This window comes from Pinus tabuliformis, chromosome 2_2, assembly GCF_031772625.1.
Source record: "Pinus tabuliformis cultivar Carrire ecotype Pingquan chromosome 2_2, CPIR1, whole genome shotgun sequence".
NCBI classification, from domain to species: Eukaryota; Viridiplantae; Streptophyta; class Pinopsida; order Pinales; family Pinaceae; genus Pinus; species Pinus tabuliformis.
In genome coordinates, this window is record NC_142300.1 from 258,817,926 (window position 1) to 258,839,608 (window position 21,683).

At 39.0% G+C, this 21,683-nt stretch overlaps 1 long non-coding RNA gene across 1 annotated transcript in view; it reads left to right on the forward strand.

The window, feature by feature from the left end:
* The first annotated feature begins 3,943 nt into the window (after window positions 1–3,943).
* LOC149192283 (uncharacterized) overlaps window positions 3,944–21,683 on the forward strand; it is a 39,374-nt gene continuing 21,634 nt past the window's right edge. Inside the window, exons 1-2 of the long non-coding RNA XR_016254879.1 lie at window positions 3,944–4,168; window positions 4,296–4,387. This is a non-coding gene — a long non-coding RNA (uncharacterized LOC149192283). The remainder of the gene's footprint in view (window positions 4,169–4,295; window positions 4,388–21,683) is intronic.

Here is a 21,683-nt window from a genome sequence, read left to right on the forward strand (position 1 = left end):
GCGTTCTATCGGTTGAAGTGCGATCGCGGGTGAGGCTTGAACGAGCGCAGTTGAGGCTTAACGAGCTGCGGTTGGACGAAGTGTGAGCTCTCTCTTGAGTATGCGATAGTGTTATGCGCATATATGGAGGGCGAGCGAGTGTTTATATGCATGGTGGCATGGCAGTAAACATATGGAGGCCGACCTACATTGACAAAGGGGCCGACATGATATTTGATGGTGTGTGTACCATGGTGGACGAGTTAGCCGGGTGAGCCAACTCGCCCTGCCATGGGTATATGTTGGTGATGCGTTGAGTCATTTGGACATCACTCATTCGCTCAACATCTTTTCTCTATGAGGTAGAGGCGCAGGTCCAGTGCGCAGATCTAAGGAGGAGGCGCAGGTTTAGTAATGCGCCCATTATTGGGCAGGGCTGCACGATGACAACACGGTTGTGGGTGAAGGTGCGGGCAGGAGGGCCCGGTGGTTGGGTGAGGGCATGCACAGGTGTGTGGCACCCGATTTGTGCGAAGGTACCCGATGGTGAAACGGAGGAGCACCGGGTTTGTGAAACGACTTGGCACGGGTTCTTGGGTGACTCAGGTGAGCACCCGCCCATCGTGCAAGTGTGCACGGTGACTTGGTGAAGTGTTGAGATTGTGGACAAATGTGTGTCTCGGGTAGAGGCGCCCGTGTGTGGTGACTTGGAGGCGCACCCAAGTTGGACAATACAACACGATCGTGCGACGAGGTGAACGAAGGGTTGGTGAGTCGTGCGGCGACCGTGCGGAGGTGCCGATAAGCTAGGCAACCGAGTTTGTCAGAGATTGTAAATTTGGCTAAGTATGAAACTTGGGGTTTCCAAGTATACTTGTAAAACTTGTAATTTGTAAAAGATGGTATAATATATTATTCTGGTAGACTCATTGTTAAGGGAGTTGCCCCTCCCTTTATACTGTGAAATTGTGTTCTTCATTTATAATTGATGATGATAATGAATGTGTATGGGTGTTCATTGGTATAAAGGATAACATAATAATACTTGGTTTCGAAACACAAACTAAGTAGGAGTAAGTGGTTAGGCATAGTCCATGAACATAAGTATTGGTGAAAATAAAGTGTTCGGTGGTGCCGCACCTCGCTAAGAGTGATTGAAAGACTACCGCCGGCTTGGGGGCGTGACATGATCCATCCAGCTCGTTCAGCTGACTCGATCCGTTCAACTCGTTCAGTCGACCCAACTCATTCAACTCGTTCAATTCTTTTTGTTCAACTGACCTAACCGTTCGGGTGGATGCCCTTCGACACCTTTGCACACCCTCACCCATCTCTTTGTGTGGATGCCCTCCGACACCTTCGCACGCCCTTGCCCAGTCACACTCATCGTCCACACTTTGGGCAGATGCTCGTCACTATGACCGCTACACCCGTCGGTTAAATGCGATCACTATGAGTGACTCGCCCATTGCACCCCTATTTGGTTAAATATGCCCGTAGGTGATTTCAGTTTTTTGACTTTCTTGAATGCTCACTAACTTGAAACCCTAACACTCTAGTTCACAAATAAAAAAAATCACATCCAAAAATAAGATAAACAATCACAATATATTGTGCTCGCTGAAATATGGTTGTCAAGCCCTAACACTCTAGTTCACAAATAAAAAAAATGACATCCAAAAATAAGATAAACAATCACAATATATTGTGCTCGCTGAAATATGGTTGTCATGGATAAGGCTTGGGTTGACACTCAAAAATGGAGGGGAGGAAAGTAGGAAAATTCCGTATTGAGATCATTGGTCGTGAAAGCCTATCCATCAATCAATCTCCTGCTGTCGATACAGATTGGCCTCCACACATCTCTATTTAAGGCACGCCTTCAAAGAGCGAGTTCCAGTTCAAGGATAATGTTGGCTCGACTTTGTCTAGGTTAAGTTTTGGATATTTTTGGTTGGAATTCAACCAATTTATTTTTGGGTCAAAATTTATTTCTTGTTGTTTAGAATTGATTTTTATGGTATATATAGATTTAATATAGTGAAAAAAAAATTAACTCAAATTATGGACTGCTTTCAAAATTCTTCAATTGGGATTGTGAAACATTTTCAACTCAAATATGTGATTTCAAAAATTTATTACCAAATTTTAAACAAATTAAACCAGAAAACATACCTAAAAACCTTAATAATAATAATAATAATAATGATAATAATAATAATAATTACATAACTCTTCAACCCGAGCAACCATAACATTGATTTAAAATTTTACAAGAAAATTTAAAACGACTACATTTCTTTCTGTATTCCACTGGTTGCCAGCATTCAGTATATATAATTAATAGATAAATATATAATAAATTTTCCATATTAAAAAAAAAATATATGCCAAATTTTACATAGATAAGCCGCCAGAGAATTGTTTTGGACGGATATACTAATTTGGAAATTGCAATATGTCAAGAAGAAGAATATTGTTATGGAAGTCGCATGGCTATGATCTCATAGGAAATCGATTATCAGACGAACAATTGATATGCAACCAACAATGCTTCTTTCTCTTATTAATTATACTCTGTATATGCACTCTGATCTGAATGCCTCCCAAGGCGTTCAATATTTTATCAACTAAAATGCAACTACAAAAACCTTCGGATTTTGCAATATATTAACTTGAAGTATCCACAGCTAATATTCAACCATGACAAGCCTACTTTACATTATATGAACTATCCACAGCTCCTATTCAAACATGTGAGGCCTACTTTACATTATATGAAGTATCCACAGCTACTATTCAACCATGTCAGTCCTACTTTACATTATATTTGATTCTATGAACGTCAAAAAAGTTATTATGGCTGGCTGTATTTGTACTGGTCAAAGATCGTTCATTTTTACCGATCAGCAATTGAAAATTTGAATTCCTATGGACCTGCATCTCTCTCACGGTGCCGTCTCTCACAGTGCCCTCTAGACCTATCACTGTTACCGAAACTGACAAATATTCTCACTTCCAATATTCTATTTCCTTTCTTTTTACCGTGTGTAGATATATATAATAATATTCTATCCGCCCTGGGAATCTACCTTTGCTGATAGAAGGAAAGCAAGTTGGGTGGTTACCGTGGCATAACCCCCTGCCAGACATTGCAGATTTAAATGCTTATCTCAGCATTATGTACACTTTTCTCTGGACGGTTATTTCTGGTGTGCTTTTTTACTTTTCCAAAAATCTAATCATGGGAGTATTTGAATGGTGGTTAGTGTCATAGTTACCACATTCTAAACTCTATAAAATTTTATACTATATATATATATATATATATATTTATATTTACTTATTTCTAAAGTTAATTTTTCTTTTTAAATTGCTATAAACTTTCTTTTCTTTTTTTTCTATTTTTTTTATTACAAAAGCTATGGATTTGCAACTAAGATTTCTAATTTCATAATTTTAATAATTTATTATAACGGTTATCTCTTTAAAACTTAAATTGGTTAGTTTATAATTTTTTCCAATATAGAAGTTATAGTTTGTTGTTTTTTTATATAAGAGTTATGAGTTTGGAACCAATTTACTATTTTATAATTTTTCTTAAGATAGAAGTTGTAATATACTCACCTACAGGATAATAATTTTTTTATTTTTTATTTTTTAATTTATGTTAATCCTTATACTATTACATACGTGCATACATAATCATACTAATTAACTTATTAATTCTCTGGGTACCATTTACTTCAATTTGGAAATATAAAAAGGGTAATGTTTCCTTTTTTGTTATCGGAAAAGTCTCCGGTGGATAGCTGATTTGATGACGGTTTCATTGCTGACGCTGCCAGCTCTTTACACTTGGCTTTGGAATTTATTGCTGCCAGTTTTGTCACGTGAAGTGGTGAGGTCAGGGTACACTCATACTTCGCACCCTCGAACTTCTCCCTTCATTGACGGCGTGGGTGTTTGGTTGCCCATCTGAGGGCTGTGCTGAAACGATATGCTCCTCCCTTGTTTATTCGGAGGCACGGAGTTTCCCAAAACATTTGATTCAGACCATGCATCAGCTCCGTCTTACCTTCGATGAATCCGTCTAGAACTCCTTCGCGCTGCATAGATGTCGTTGGTTCTTACACCCTGCCGAGCTCCGGACTGGAATTTGTCTTGGATATTACAGCTCTGCTTTCTGGTAAGAATGTTATCATGCAATTAATTTTAAGTTTATCGTTTTTCTTTTCCTCCCTTACAGGTTTTTCGTTTGGTTTTTGTTCCAATATTCTAATGGGTTTCCTGCTTGGCTTTGTTCTATGGTCGAGGATTATGGTGCCGACCTCCAGCAATCACCCGTGGATTCTGGTTGATGCTTTTCGGGCTTTCAAGTCCTACTGCTACTACAATTGACTAATGGGTAAGTCCCTAACAGTAACACTCCTGTTGATAGTCGATTTTCTGGTTCTGTTGATAATTTCCTCGTTCTATGGATGGAAGAAAAAGGGGTTTTTCGTTTTAATTTAGGGAATGGACCTACGGCCCAAGTCCTTATGGGTACTACTTTGTTCATTGTCACCGAGATATGGCGAAATCTATACGCCATTCAAGGTTGCCCTGCTCCCTCCAGGATTTAGGAAAATCTTGTCCTCGGAGTAGTTATTCCGAACTGAAGGCCTGGTTAACTTGGTGCCTTATATATGTTTGATATTCCTTCAGGATTACTCTTAAATTTCTACTTATATATATTTATTTAAGGAAACTGTACAGGTTATAAACCCTGGTGGAAACTCCTTTGGTTTGTTACAGTTTATTTGTTACTGAGCACAAATTTTTGTATATCTAATTTCCAGATTTATGTTAAGATCATTGTGGCCTGAATGTGTGTTAAATTTATATATACTCGCCAAACCCCACCGCATGGTGCAACTTCTATTGTAATGTATTTGTGCTTTACTCTTCAGGGTTCCAGGATTATGGTGACAATTCTGTGGTTGATTCAATGTAATTCTCTTTTAATGCACAGTTTTTGTATCACGGAATACTATTGTATTGGTTCTGCACATTTGTTTTCTTTAAGTATTTGTATAGGCAATCTCCCGCATGGGAGCTTGTTGTCTGCTTCGCAAATTTGTATTGCACGATGGCATTTGCCTTCGGGTCTAACCTTAAGATACGGCTAGCTTTCTGTGTGAATCACTTTCGCATTTTTTACTTAAGCTTAATACGCTCTTCAGAGCTTTGCTTATACTGTTATTTAGCTTCAGCATGAATATTCACCTTTGTATAGTTAGGTAGATGCAAGATTCGTTCTTTTGTTAAATATATACATATGGTTACGTGGTTTGCTTTGCTATCATTTATTAGTCTTGGTTGCATGCAAATAGGGAAAGAAAAGGGTTCTATTTATTTTTTTTTCTAGTTTAAACCCCTGCGAAAACTATTTTTACCACTTCAACGTTTTCTTTAGAACCTTTATAAATTCCACTCCGCTAACTGTGCTCTAAGGCTCTGAATTTACTCTTCAAACTTTACTACATTTCTTTGCGTATAACCATATTTAAGGAGAAAGTTCCTAAACAATCAAACTACTAACTATTGTGTGAATTTTGTCTACTACGAGGTCGGTCTTTTGCTTTTCAGAGTCTGTTATAAATCTTTGAATTTTTAGCTTTAATTTTTTTTATGAATAATAGTTCCTATAGACTCCCCTCACGGTTATCTCCTAATTCCAAAATGAGGAAAACTCTTCACAACCACTAACTCTTAATATAGTAAAGATAATTTTTAGGGAAACACCCATTTCACCCCTACTATTTACTGTAAAGGGAACCCTTTGCAACCTTCTTTAACAGAAATATGATACAATACAAAGTTCACTCAGCGATTATTTTCCAAGGAATTTTATACATACCTGGTATTTCTGGCTGATAAAGATTTTCCTGAAGGTCACCCAAACCTGGGTCTGCTGCCAATCAACCGCCTGACCATGAGATTCGTCTTTCGGGACCAGAATCTCCCCCCTTGCTCACTTACTAGACCACAGTCTTCCTCAAGTTGCTAGCATAGTGTGCAGGGCTATCTGATCATCACCAGACTTAGCCTTCTTTCTTTTTCCCTATTTTTGCTTGTCCCAACAATGCAGATTTTTCCTCTCCTTCCCCCCTTTTCTCTGGAAACCCTTCCAGTTAGGGGAGGTAGTTAGGGTTTCTCTCACAACAATTGTTTTTTTTCCAAGAGGACAACTTCCTCCTTGAAAAGTTACCATCCTTTAAAGAAAACACTTTTATCTCTCATAATGAAAACAAATATATTTAAATTTCAAGCAGATAATAATATCAGGTTCAGTTTATATTTACTATAGTAAACCAAATATTTACATTTTCTCCCAGGGCATTACATCATCGCCCCTAAGATTGGACATCGTCCCGATGTCTTTCAGCCATGAACAACCCTAGATAAGCTCTTTTCATAAGTTCTTCATCTTCCCAAGTGGCCTCATCAGGCCCAAAGTGCTGCCACTGCACTTTAACTTGGGTAATAGCCCGTTTCCGCAGCATTACTTCTCTCCAGTTGAGGATGTTCAGCGGTTCGACCAAGATTTCTCCTTCCGGTTCGACCTGAAACAAGCAACATCTTAAATCAATTTTTCCTTTATGGAACTCATTTAAATTGATATAATGGACTATTCCTTACCTGTATATCTTTCCAACTGATTACATGCTTAGGATCATAAACATATTTTTTTAATACAGAAACATGAAAAACGTTGTGGACCCGTATATGACTTGGTAGGGCAAGCTAGTATGCTATTGGCTTGATTCTGGCCAAGACCTGAAAAGGTCCACAGAATCTGGGTGCCAAGTTAGTGTACCCGCTCCATTGTAATGTGCTCTTTTTTGCTCGAATTCTCACTTACACATGATCACTGACTTGATACTCCTTAAACCTCCTTTTCTGATCAGCGAAGATCTTTTGCCTATCTTGAGCTGCCTTTAGATTAGAACGTACCTTTTTAACCAGTTCCTCCATTTCCTTAAGCATTTCAGGACCTAACATCAATCTATCTTCTGGTCCACCCCAGCTTGAGGGGGTGTGGCACTTCCGCCCGTACAATACTTCAAATGAGATCATCTCTAATGATGTATGATAGCCATTACTGTATGCGAACTCAACCAAGTGCGGGTAGTCCTCCCACTTGGTTGGTTGATGCATCACATATCCTCTTAACATTTCTTCCACCACCTAGTTCACCGGTTCAGTTTTCCCATCAGTTGAAGGGTGGTAAGCCGTACTGAAATTCAGTTGAGTCCCCAATTCTTCAAATAATGTTTTCCAAACGACCGATGTAAATTTTACATCACTGTCTGAGATTATTTTCTTTGGTAACCCATGCAGCTTAAATATATTTTGCATGAAAATATGGGCGATCTACACAGCTCTGTAAGTAGATTGTACCGGTATAAAATGTGCTAACTTACTTAGCTTGTCCACCACCACCATGATGGAGTCATTATTTTTCCTTGACTTAGGCAAACCCATTATAAAATCCATAGAGATGGTTTCCCACTTCCATTCCGGGATGGGTAATGGTTGTAGTGACCCCGCAGGTTGTTGGTGTTCTACTTTAATTTGTTGGCATTCCGGACATCGTGTTTCTTCATACCTAGCCAATAATATTCTTTTCGAAGTGCAGTGATCATTTTTGATATCCTGGGTGTCCAGCGTAATGACTCTTATAATACTCATCCATTATTAGATTTTTAATGTTGTTCTGATTAGGCACGTACAACCTTTTCTTCCAATACAACATTCCGGCAGCATCCAAAGCATAATCTGGTTGTTTTTCTTTGTTGGTTGGTTGTTGAACTTGCTATTTTATTTGCTGATAAACAGTATCTTGTTCTGCTGCCCTTTTAATCATTTCTCCGAAGGGGCTTTTCCCTTCACTGCAATCTCATATAAGCATTGCAATTTCCGACTCAAAGCATCTGCCACCCGATTCTCTCTCCCTTTTAAATACTTGATCTCAAAATCAAAACCACTCAAGAAATCCACCCACCATGCTTGCCTTGCATTTAAGGTGGGCTGGCTAAAATAATTGGTCAGACTGTGGTGATCCATCAACAATAGAAATTTTCTTCCCATAAGGTAGTGTTGCCATATTTTTAAGGTGTGAATGACGTCTGCCAACTCTAGATCATAAGCAAAATATTTCTGCTCATGCTCTTTTAATTTTCTTGATTTGTATGCTATCACTTTCCCTTCCTGCATTAACACACCTCCTACCCCTTCCTTACTTGCGTTCGTGCACACCACATAATCTTTGCTAGGATCGACTATGCTTAGAATGGGTTCCATGGTCAACAGATTTTTAAGTTGTTCAAAAATTTATGGACATTCAGGGGTCCACCTGAAAGTTCTTCCCTTTTTCTGTAAGGAAGTGATTGGATAAGCTACTCTTGAAAATCCTTCTACAAACCGTCTATAATAACCTGCTAGCCCCATGAAAGATCGGATGTTTGCCACATCTTTGGGTACCGGCCATTCCATTATGGTCCTTATCTTTTTGAGATCCACTGTGATTCCTTCTTTAGTGATTATATGCCCCAAATATTGTATTTTCTCTTTGAAGAATTCACATTTGCTGAACTTAACATATAATTGGTGTTCTCGGAGGGTTTGCAATACTAATCTGAGGTGCTCCTAATGCTCCTCCATAGTCCGAGAATAAATCAGTATATCATCAATAAAAATCAGCACAAACTTATCCAAATACTGATGAAATACATTGTTCATCAGACACATAAAGGTTGCGGGGGCGTTGGTCAACCCAAAGGGTAACACCACAAACTCATAATGGCCATATCTTGTTCTAAAAGTTGTCTTAGCTATGTCTTCCTCTTTAATCCTGATCTGGTGATACCCTGATCGCAAGTCAATCTTTGAGAAAACTGTTTCTCCTTTTACTTGGTCAAACAGTTCATCAATACGGGGTAGAGGATACTTATTTTTTATCGTCAATTTTTTCAACTGGCGATAATCCATACACATGCGAAGAGTCCCATCTTTCTTCTTAATGAACAACACCAGGGCTCCCCAGGGTGACATGCTAGGGCGAATGTAGCTTTTGTCTAACAATTCCTGCAATTTCATTTTTAACTTTGTCAATTCTGGTGTGCTCATTCTGTAGGGTGCTCGGGACACCAGGGTTGCTCCTGGCGCCAATTCGATGGTAAAATCTATGTCTCTTTTGGGTGGCAGTCCAGGAATCTCTTCCGGAAACACATCAACAAAATCTTGTATCACATGAATGTTTTCTAATGTGGTTGTTTTATCTTTTGAGTTGGCATAACCCACTTGGACGGCATAAATCTGACATCCTTTCCTAATGCATTTTGCTAACTGTGAGGCAGTTATGGGCCGAATCTACACTGGCCACTTAATTCCCTGCATCTCTTGCTTTATTCCAAACTTGTCTTTATAACAGATAGTCTTAGTTTTACAATTAATTATGGACCAGTGTTTTTCTAACCAGTCCATACCAATCAGTACATCATACGAACCAAGGGGAAGCACATTTAAATCTACCGTCACTGGCTGTCCTACTATCTTTAAGGGGTAGTTTTTAACCTTAGCAAGCACCTGTATCTTTGCCCTTGTTGCCAACTATACTAGCAAAGGGTCCTTAAATTTAACAGGTTACAATTTACAATTCTCCACAACCTTAGGACTAATATAACTTAACGTAGCTCCCAAGTCAATTAAAACAATTACAACAAGGTCTAAGAGTTTACCTTCGAATTCCACCGTGGTTTGCTGGTACTCCGCCTCACGATCTTCCAGAGCAGCATTTATCTTTGGTAGACTCCGTCCTACATCGCCAACTGTAGATGCTTCGTAGACTTGGGAAACCTGTTCGGTTCCTTTTCGTTGAGGACAATTTTTCACGTAATGGGGTCCACCACAGCCCCAACATTGCACTGGAGGCCTTGCTGTCCCTTCGTTGTCTATTTTCCCAGGTTGTTCAGTGGTTCTGGACTCAATGGGGGGTTTTAATCGGAGCAGATTCTTCTGCATGTTTCTGTTGTTTTTCCCCTTGGCGTATCCTTTGTTACCCCCACCTCGATTACCTTTAGTATTTCCAGTCAGCTTGCTGCTTTTCTTATCAACCCATTTCTTACCCAAGATTTTTCCCTTCTGCTTGCTTTGCTGGTAGCAAATTCGAGCTTTACGTATAGCATCGTCCATCTTCTTTGGTTTGTCAAATTCGATTATTTCCCTCATGCTCAAAGGTAGACTATTGACGAACCTCTGTACTTTAGCCTTTTCCTCTCGAATATAAGCCACATAATGGAGCAATGAAGTAAAACGAGTGATAAATTCATCCATAGTTTGTTGTCCCAACCACAGGTCATGGAATTCCCTTTCCTTCTCGTCATAGAAGCGCTTAGTCAGGTATCTTTCCTTAAAGTATCTTTGAAAATTTTCCCAAGTGATATTCTGTTCACTTACTCCTCTTACCATATTAACTTCTTCCCACCACAGGGAGGCATTTCCCTGTAATTGAAAGATGGTGAACCATGCCTTGAGGTTGTGATCATATTCATATAGCTGGAAATATTTGTTTATATTAATCAACCACGACTCGGCTGCTTCCTCCTATTCTCCGTCAAAGTGTGGCGATTTGATCTTATGGAATTCCCCTTTCAACTCTATCCATTGCCTTTTTGATGTCTCTTGTTCAGAAGCATTATAAGATCGTTCCTCCTCCCTTCCTTCTAACTCTTCAGGTTCTGTGTGGTGATTTTGATCTTCTGACATTCTTTGCTGCTCAGCACTGGGATTCGATGGCTGCTGATTCTGTTTGTCAGATAAGCTTTTTATAATCCTCTCTTGTTCCATAGTTAACCTTGTGTTATCCTCCCGCAATCGGGCCATTTCATTTTTCAACTCTTGTACTATCTCCAAAATTGCCAGATTTGTATTACGAGCCAACTCTCCAAGCTGTACCCATAATTCGGGGTTATTTTCAGGACAAGTTGTAGGTCCTTGACCCATCACAAACCTGCGTGATGCACTGTCTGCTCTTCTCATATTGTCAGTCTTTTGTTTTTCCTGTGCTTAACATAAGAAAAGTGACAGAAGAAGGGCTAACGCATTAACTGTTTTTCTTTAACTGCTCAATAGAGACGAAAATAAATTGTATGTACTTTATATGTCTATCAGTTTAAATTCCTAGAGGCCACAGTTTTTGTTACCGGGCTCTGATACCACTTGTAATATACCCACCTATAGGATAATATTTTTTTTTTAAATTTTATGTTAATCGTTATACTATTACATACGTGCATACATAATGATACTTGTTAACTTATTAATTCTCCGGGTACCATCTGCTTCAACCTGGAAATATAAAAAGGGTAATGTTTCCTTTTGCGTTATCAGAAAAGTCTCCAGTGGATAGCTGATTTGACGACATTTTCATTACTAGCGCTGCCAGCTCTTTACACTTGGCTTTCGAATTTATTGCCACCGGTTCTGTCACATGAAGGGGTGAGGTCAGGGTACACTCAGACTTTGCGCCCTAGAACTTCTCCCTTCATTGATGGCGTGGGTGTTTGGTTGCCCATCCAAGGGCTGTGCTGAAACGATATGCTCCTCCCTTGTTTATTCGGAGGCGCGGAGTTTCCCAAAACATTTGTTTCAAACCATGCATAAGCTCTGTCTTACCTTCGATGAATCCATCTAGAACTCCTTCGTGCCGCGTAGATGCCGCTAGTTCTTACACCCTGCCGAGCTCCAGACTAGAATTTGTCTTGGATATTACATCTATGCCTTCTGGTAAGAATGTTATCATGCAATTAATTTTAAGTTTATCATTTTTTTTCCTCCCTTACAGGTTTTTCGCTTGGTTTTTGTTCCAATATTCTAATGGGTTTCCTGCTTGGCTTTGTTCTATGGTCGAGGATTATGGTGCCGACCTCCAGCAATCGCCCGTGGATTCTGGTTGATTCTTTTTGGGCTTTCAAGTCTTACCGCTACTACAATTGACTAATGGGTAAGTCCCTAGCAGTAACACTCCTATTGATAGTCGATTTTCTTGTTTTATTGACAATTTTCGCATTCTACGAATGGAAGAAAAAGGGGTTTTTCCTTTTATTTTTGGGAATGGCCCTACGGCCCAAGTCCTTACGGCTACTACTTTTTTCATTGTCACAGAGATATGGCGAAATCTATACGCCATTCAAGGTTGCCCTACTACCTCCAGGATTCAAGAAAATCTTGTCCTCGGAGTAGTTATTCCGAACTGAAGGCCTGGTTAACTTGGCGCCTTATATATGTTTGATATGCCTTCTCTTAAATTTCTATGTATGTATATTTATTTAAGGAAACTGTACAGGTTATAAACTCTGGTGGAAACTCCTTTGGTTTGTTACAGTTTATTTGTTACTGAGCACAAATTTTTGTATATCTAATTTCCAGATTTATGTTAAGGTCTTTGTGGCCTGAATGTGTGTTAAATTTATATATACTCGCCAAACCCCACCACGTGGTGCGACTTCTATTGTAATGTATTTGTGCTTTACCCTTCAGGGTTCCAAGATTATAGTGACAATTCTGCGGTTGATTCAATGTATTTCTCTTTTTAATGCACAGCTTTTTTATCACGGAATACTAATGTATTGGTTCTTCACATTTGTTTTCTTTAAGTATTTGTATAGGAAATCTCCCGCATGGGAGCTTATTGTCTGCTTAGCAAATTTGTATTAAACGACGACATTCACCTTCGAATCTAGCCCTAGGATACGACTAGCTTTCTGTGTGAATCGCTTTTGCATTTTTTGCTTAAGCTCAATATGCTCTTCAAAGCTCTAGTTATATTGTTATTTAGCTTCAGCATGAATATTCACCTTCGTATGGTTAGGTAGATGCAAGATTCGTTCTTCTGTTAAATATATACATATGGTTACGTGGTTTGCTTTGCTATCATTTACTAGTCTTGGTTGCATGCAAATAGGGAAAGAAAAGGGTTCTGTTTATTTGATTTTCGTAGTTGAAAACCTTGCGAAAACTATTTTTACCACTTCAACATTTTCTTCAGAACTTTTATAAAAGTCGCTCCACTAACTGTGCTCTAAGGCTCTAAATTTACTCTTCATACTTTATTACATTTCTTTGCGTACACGCGTATTTAAGGAGAAAGCTCCTAAACAGTCAAACTTCTAAGTATTGTGTGAGTTTTATCTACTACGAGGTTGGTCTTTTTCTTTTCAGAGTCTGTTATAAATCTTTGAATTTTCTGCTTTAATTTTTTTGATGAATAATAGTTCCTATAGACTCCCCTCACGGTTATCTCCTAATTCCAGAATGAGGAAAACTCTTCACAACCACTAACTCTTACTATAGTAAAGATCGTTTTTAGGGAAACACCCATTTCACCCCTATTGTTTACTGTAAAGGGAACCCTCTGCACCCTTCTTTAACAGAAATATGATACAATACAAATTTCACTGAGCTATTATTTTCCAAGGAATTCTTTACATACCTAGTATTTTTGGCTGATAAAGATCTTCCTGAAGGTCACCCAAACCTGGGTCTACTGCCAATCAACCTCCTGACTATGAGATTCATCATTCAGGACCAGAATCTCCCCCCTTGCTCACTTGCTAGACCACAGTATTCTGCAAGTTGCTTGCACAGTGTGCAGGGCTATTTGATCGTCACCAGACTTAGCCTTATTTCCTTTTCCCTCTTTCTTCCTATCCCTACAGTGCAAATTTTTCCTCTCCTTCCCCCTGTTTCTCTGCAAACCCTTCCAGTTAGGGGAGGTAGTTAGGGTTGCTCTCACAACAACTGTTTTTTTTTCCAAGAGGACAACTTCCTTCTTGAAAAGTTACCATCCTTTAAAGAAAACACTTTTATCTCTAATAATGAAAACAAATATATTTAAATTTCAAATAGATAATAATATCAGGTTCAGTTTATATTTACCATAGTAAACCAAATATTTACATTTTTTCCCGAGGCATTACATCTTCCCCCCCTGAGATTAGACATCGTCTCGATGTCTTTCAGCCATGGACAGCCCTAGATAAGCTCTTTTCATAAGTTCTTCATCTTCCCAAGTGGCCTCATCAAGCCCAAAGTGTTGCCACTGCACTTTAACTTGGGCAATAGCAAGTTTCCACAGCATTACTTCTCTCTAGTCGAGAATGTTCAGCGGTTCGACCAAGATTTCTCCTTCCGGTTTGACCTGAAACAAGCAACATCTTAAATCAGTTTTTCCTTTATGGAACTCATTTAAATTGATCTAATGGGCTATTCCTTACCTGTATATCTTTCCAACTGATTACATGCTTAGGATCATAAACATATTTTTTTAATACAGAAACATGAAAAACGTTGTGGACCCGTATATGACTTGGTAGGGCGAGCTGGTATGCTACTAGCTTGATTCTGCCCAAGACCTGAAAAGGTCCACAGAATCAGGGTGCCAACTTAGTGTACCCGCTCCATTGTAATGTGCTCTTTTTTGCTCGAATTCTCGCTTACACATGATCACCGACTTGATACTCCTTAAACCTCATTTTCTTATTAGCGAAGTTCTTTTGCCTATCTTGAGTTGCCTTTAGATTAGAACATACCTTTTTAACCAGTTCCTCCATTTCCTTAAGCATCTCAGGACCTAAAATCAATCTGTCTTCTAGTCCACCCGAGCTTGAGGGGGTGCGGCACTTCCGCCCTTACAATGCTTCAAATGGGCTCATCTGCAATGATGTATGATAGCCATTATTGTATGTGAACTCAACCAAGTGTAGGTAGTCCTCCCACTTGGTTGGTTGCTGCATCACATATGCTCTTAACATGTCTTCCACCACCTAGTTCACCCATTCATTTTGCCCGTCAGCTTGAGGGTGATAAGCCGTACTGAAGTTCAACTAAGTCTCCAATTCTTCAAACAATGTTTTCCAAAAGACCGATGTAAATTTTACATCACAGTCTGAGATTATTGTCTTTGGTAACCCATGCAGCTTAAATATATTTTGGATGAAAATATGGGCGATCTGCACAGCTCTGTAAGTAGATTGTACCGGTATAAAATGTGCTGACTTACTTAGCTTGTCCACCACCACCATGATGGAGTCATTATTTTTCCTTAGGAAAACCCGTTATAAAATCCATAGAGATGGTTTCCCACTTCCATTCCGAGATGGGTAATGGTTATAGTAACCCCGCAGGGTGTTGGTGTTTTGCTTTAATTTGTTGGCATTCCAGACATCATGCCAAATAACCAGCCACATCTTTCTTCATACCTAGCCAATAATATTCTTTTCGAAGTGCAATGATCATTTTTTTATATCTTGGGTGTCCAGCGTAATGACTCTTATGATACACATCCATTATTAGATTTCTAATTTTGTTTTGATTGGGCATGTACAACCTTTTCTTGTAATACAACATTCCAGCAACATCCAAAGCATAATCTAGCTATTTTTCTTTGCTGGTTGTTTGCTGAACTTGCTGCTTTATTTGCTGATAAATAGTATCATGTTCTGCTGCCCTTTTAATAATTTCTCTGAAGGGGTTTTTCCCTTCACTGCAAGAAATCTCGTATAAGCATTGCAATTTCCGACTCAAAGCGTCTGCCACCCGATTCTCTTTCCCTTTTAAATTCTTGATCTCAAAATCAAAACTACTCAAGAAATCCACCCACCATGCGTGTCTTGCATTTAAGGTGGGCTAGCTAAAATAATTGGTCAGATTGTGGTGATCCGTCAACAATAGAAATTTTCTTCCCACAAGGTAGTGTCGCCACATTTTTAAGATGTGAATGACGGCTGCCAACTCTAGATCATAAGCATAATATTTATGCTCATGCTCTTTTAATTTTCTTGATTCATATGCTATCACTTTCCCTTCCTACATTAACACACCTCCTATCCCTTCCTTACTTGCGTCCGTGCACACCACATAATCTTTGCTAGGATTGGCTATGCTTAGAATGGGTGTCGTGATGAGTAGATATTTAAGTTGTTCGAAACCTTTTCGACATTCAGGGGTCCACCTGAAAGTTATTCCCTTTTTTGTAAGGAAGTGATTGGATAAGCTACTCTCGAAAATCCTTCTACAAACCGTCTGTAATACCCTGCTAGCCCCATGAAAGATCAGATGTCTGCCACATCTTTGGGTACCGGCCATTTAATTACGGTCCTTATCTTTTTGGGATCCACTGTGATTCCTTCTTTAGTGATTATATGCCCCAAATATTGTATTTTCTCTTTGAAGAATTCACATTTGCTGAACTTAGCATATAATTGGTGTTCTCAGAGGGTTTGTAATACTAATCTGAGGTGCTCTTGAGGCTCCTCCATAGTCCAAGAATAAATCAGTATATCATCAATAAAAATCAACAACAACTTATCCAAATACTGATAAAATACATTGTTCATCAGACACATAAAGGTTGTGGGGGCATTGGTCAACCCAAAGGGTAACACCACAAACTCATAATGGCCATATCTTGCTCTAAAAGTTGTCTTAGCTATGTCTTCCTTTTTAATCCTAATCGGGTGATACCTTGATCGCAAGTGAATCTTTGAGAAAACTGTTTCTCCTTTTACTTTGTCAAAAAGTTCATCAATATGGGGTAGATGATACTTATTTTTGATTGTCAATTTGTTCAGCTGGTGATAATCCATATACATGCGAAAACTCCTATCTTTCTTCTGAACGAACAACACCGAGGCTCCCCAGGGTGACACACTAGGGCGAATGTAGTTTTTTTCTAACAACTCCTGCAATTTCATTTTTAACTCTTTCAATTCTGGCGTGCTCATTCTGTAGGATGCTCGGGACACCGAGGCTGCTCCTGGCATCAATTCGATGGTAAAATCTATGTCTCTTTTGGGTGGCAGCCTAGGAATCTGTTTTGGAAACACATCAGCAAAATCTTGAATCACAGGAATGTTTTCCAATGTGGATGTTTTATCTTTTGAGTTGGCATAACCCACTTGGATGGTATAAATATGACATCCTTTCCTAATGCATTTTGCTAACTGTGAGGCAGTTATGGGCCAAATCTGCACTGGCCGCTTAATTCCCTGCATCTCTTGTTTTATTCCAAACTTGTCTTTATAACAGATACTCTTAGTTTTATAGTTAATTATGGACCAGTGTTTTTCTAACCAATCCATACTAATCAACACATCATACGAACCAAGGGGAAGCACATTTAAATCTGTCGTCGATGGTTGTCCTACTATCTTTAAGGGGCCGTTTTTGACCTTAGCAAGGACTCGTCTCTTTGCCCCTGTTGCCAAATATAATATCCAGGGTCCTTAAATTTAATAGGTTGAAATTTACAATGCTCCACAACCTTAAGACTAATATAACCTAACGTAGCTCCCAAATCAATTAAAACAGTTACAAAAAGGTCTTAGAATTTACCTTCGAATTCCACCATGGTCGGCTGATACTCCGCCTAACAATCTTCCAGAGCAGCATTTATCTTTGGTAGACTCCATCCTACATCGCCAACAGTAGATGCTTCGTAGGCTTGGGAAACCTATTCGGTTCCTTTTCGTTGAGAATAGTTTTTCACATAATGGGGTCCACCACAGCCCCAACATTGCACTGGAGGCCTTACTGTCCCTTCGTTGTCTATTTTCCCAAGTTGTTCAATGGTTCTAGACTCAATGAGGGGTTTTAATCAGAGCAGATTCTTATGCATGTTTCTGCTATTTTTCCCCTTGGCTTATCCTTTGTTACCCCCCCCTTGATTACCTTTAGTATTTCTAGCCAGCTTGCTGCTTTTCTTATCAACCCATTTCTTACCCAGGATTTCTCCCTTCAGCTTACTTTACTGGTAGAAAATTCGAGCTTTATGTATAGCCTCGTCCATCATCTTTAGGTTGTTAAATTCGATTCTTTCCCTCATGCTCAAAGGTAGACTACTGACGAACCTCTGTACTTTAGCCTTTTCCTTTTGAATATAAGCCACATAATGGAGCAATGAAGTAAAACGAGTGATAAATTCATCCATATTTTGATGTCCCAACCACAGGTCATGGAATTCCCTTACCTTCTCATCATAGAAGCGCTCACTCAGGTATCTTTCCTTAAAGTATCTTTGAAAATTTTCCCAAGTGATATTCTATTCACTTACTCCTCTTAGCATCTTAACTTCTTCACACCACAGGGTGACTTTTCCCTGTAATTGAAAGATGGCGAACTGTGCCTTGAGGTTGTAATCGTATCCATATAGCTGGAAATATTTTTTCATATTAATCAACCACACCTCAGCTGCTTCCTCCTATTCTCTGTCAAAATGTGGCGGTTTTATCTTATGGAATTCCCCTTGCAACTCTCTCCGTTGCCTTTTTGATGTCTATTGTTCGGAAGCATTATCAGATCGTTCCTCCTCCCTTCCTTCTGACTCTTTAGTTTCTGTGTGGTGATTCTGCTCTTCTGACATTCTTTGCTGCTCAGCACTGAGATTCGGTGGCTTCTGATTCTGCTTGTCAGATAGGCTTTTTATAATCCTCTCCTGTTCCATAGTTAACCTTGTGTTATCCTCCCGCAATCGGGCAATTCCATTTTTCAACTCTTGTACTGTCTCCAAAATTTCCAGATTTGTATTGCGAGCCTCCTCTCCAAGTTGTACCCATAATTCGGGGTTATTCTCAGGACCAGTTGCAGGTCCCTGACCCACCACAAACCTGCGTGACGCACTGTCTGCTCTTCTCATATTGTCAGTCTTCTGTTTTTCTTGTACTTAACATAAGAAAAGTGACAGAAGAAGAGTCAACACATTAACTGTTTTTCTTTAACTGCTCAATAGAGACGAAAATAAATTGTATGTACTTTATCTGTCTATCAGTTTCAATTCCTAGAGGCCACAGTTTTTGTTACTTGGCTCTGATACCACTTGTAATATACCCACCTACAGGATAATAATTATTTTTTTTTAATTTTATCTTAATCCTTATACTATTACATATGTGCATACATAATGATACTTGTTAACTTATTAATTTTCCGGGTACCATCTACTTCAACCTGGAAATATAAAAAGGGTAATGTTTCCTTTTGCGTTATCGGAAAAGTCTCCGGTGGATAGCTGATTTGACGATGGTTTCATTGTTGGCGCTGCCAGCTCTTTACACTTGGCTTTGTAATTTATTGCCGCCGGTTCTGTCATGTGAATGGGTGAGGTCAGGGTACACTCAAACTTCGCGCCCTCGAAATTCTCCCTTCATTGACGGCATGGGTGTTTGGTTTCCCATCTGAGGGTTGTGCTGAAACGATATGATCCTCCCTTGTTTATTCGGAGAAGCGGAGTTTCCTAAAACATTTGTTTCAGACCATGCATCAGCTCTGTCTTACCTTCGATGAATCCGTCCAGAACTCCTTCGTGCCGCGTAGATGCCGTTAGTTCTTACACCCTGCCGAGCTCCAGACTGGAATTTGTCTTGGATATTACATCTATGCCTTCTGTAACAATGTTATCATGCAATTAATTTTAAGTTTATCATTTTTTTCCTCCCTTATAGGTTTTTCGTTTGGTTTTTGTTCCAATATTCTAATTGGTTTCCTGCTTGGATTTGTTTTATGGTCGAGGATTATGGTGCCGACCTCCAGCAATCACCAGTGGATTCTGGTTGATGCTTTTTGGGCATTCAAGTCCTACCACTACTACAATTGACTAACAGGTAAGTCCCTAGCAGTAACACTCCTATTGATAGTCAATTTTCTGGTTTTGTTGACAATTTTCTTGTTCTACGGATGGAAAAAAAAGGGGTTTTTCCTCTTATTTTTGGGAATGGCCATACGGCCCAAGTCCTTACGGCTACTACTTTGTTCATTGTCCCAGAGATATGGCGAAATCTATACGCCATTCAAGGTTTCCCTGCTCCCTCCAGGATTCAGGAAAATCTTGTCCTCGGAGTAGTTATTTCGCTAAAGGCCTGGTTAACTTGGCGCCTTATATATGTTTGATATGCCTTCAGGCTTACTCTTAAATTGCTATGTATATATATATATATTTATTTAAGGAAACTGTACATGTTATAAACCCTGGTGGAAACTCCTTTGGTTTGTTATAGTTTATTTGTTACTGAGCACAAATTTTTGTATATCTAATTTCCAGATTTATGTTAAGGTCTTTGTGGTGTGAATGTGGGTTAAATTTATATATACTCGCCAAACCCCACTACATGGTGTGAATTCTATTGGAATGTATTTTTGCTTTACCCTTCAGGGTTCCAGGATTATAGTGACAATTCTGCGGTTGATTCAATATAATTCTCTTTTTAATGCACAGATTTTGTATCACGGAATACTATTGTATTGGTTCTGCACATTTGTTTTCTTTAAGTATTTGTATAGGCAATCTCCCACATGGGAGCTTGTTGTCTTCTTAACAGATTTGTATTGCACGACGGCATTCGCCTTCGAGTCTAGCCCTAGGATACAGCTAGCTTTCTGTGTGAATCGCTTTTTCATTTTTTGCTTAAGCTTAATACGCTCTTCAGAGCTCTGGTTATACTATTATTTAGCTTTGGCATGAATATTCACTTTCGTATAGTTAGGTAGATGCAATATTCGTTCTTCTGTTAAATATATACATATGGTTACGTGGTTTGCTTTGCTATCATTTACTAGTCTTGGTTGCATGCAAATAGGGAAAGAAAATGGCTGTGTTTATTTTATTTTTTGTAGTTGAAACCCTTGGGAAAACTATTTTTACCACTTCAGCATATTCTTCAGAACATTTATAAATGTCACTCCGCTAACTGTGCTCTAAGGCTCTGAATTTACTCTTCATACTTTACTACATTTCTTTGCGCACAGGCGTATTTAAGGAGAAAGATCCTAAACAGTCAAACTGCTAACTATTGTGTGAATTTTGTCTACTACGAGGTCGATCTTTTGCTTTTTAGAGTCTATTATAAATCTTTGAATTTTCTGTTTTAATTTTTTTTATGAATAATAGTTCCTGTAGACTCCCCTCACGGTTATCTCCTAATTCCAGAATGAGGAAAACTCTTCACAACCACTAACTCTTACTACAGTAAAGATAATTTTTAGGGAAACACCCATTTCACCCCTACTGTTTATTGTAAAGGGAACCCTCTGCACCCTTCTTTGACAGAAATATGATACAATAAAAAGTTCACTCAGCTATTATTCTCCAAGGAATTCTTTACATACCTCGTATTTCTGGCTGATAAATATCTTCCTAAAGGTCACCCAAACCTAGGTCTACTGCCAATCAATCGCCTGACCATGAGATTCTTCTTTCGGGACCAAAATCTCCCCCTTGCTCACTTGCTAGACCACAGTCTTCTGCAAGTTGCTTGCACAGTGTGCAGGGCTATCTAATCATCACCAGACTTAGCCTTCTTTCTTTTTCCCTCTTTCTGCCTATCCCTACAGCGCAGATTTTTCCTCTCCTTCCCCCCTTTTCTCTGGAAACCCTTCCAGTTAGGGGAGGTAGTTAGGGTTTCTCTCACAGCAACTGTTTTTTTTTCCAAGAGGACAACTTCCTCCTTGAAAAGTTACCATCCTTTAAAGAAAACACTTTTATCTCTCATAATGAAAACAAATATATTTAAATTTCAAACAGATAATAATATCAGGTTCAGTTTATATTTACCACAGTAAACCAAATATTTACATTTTTTCCCGAGGCATTACATCTTCCCCCCCTG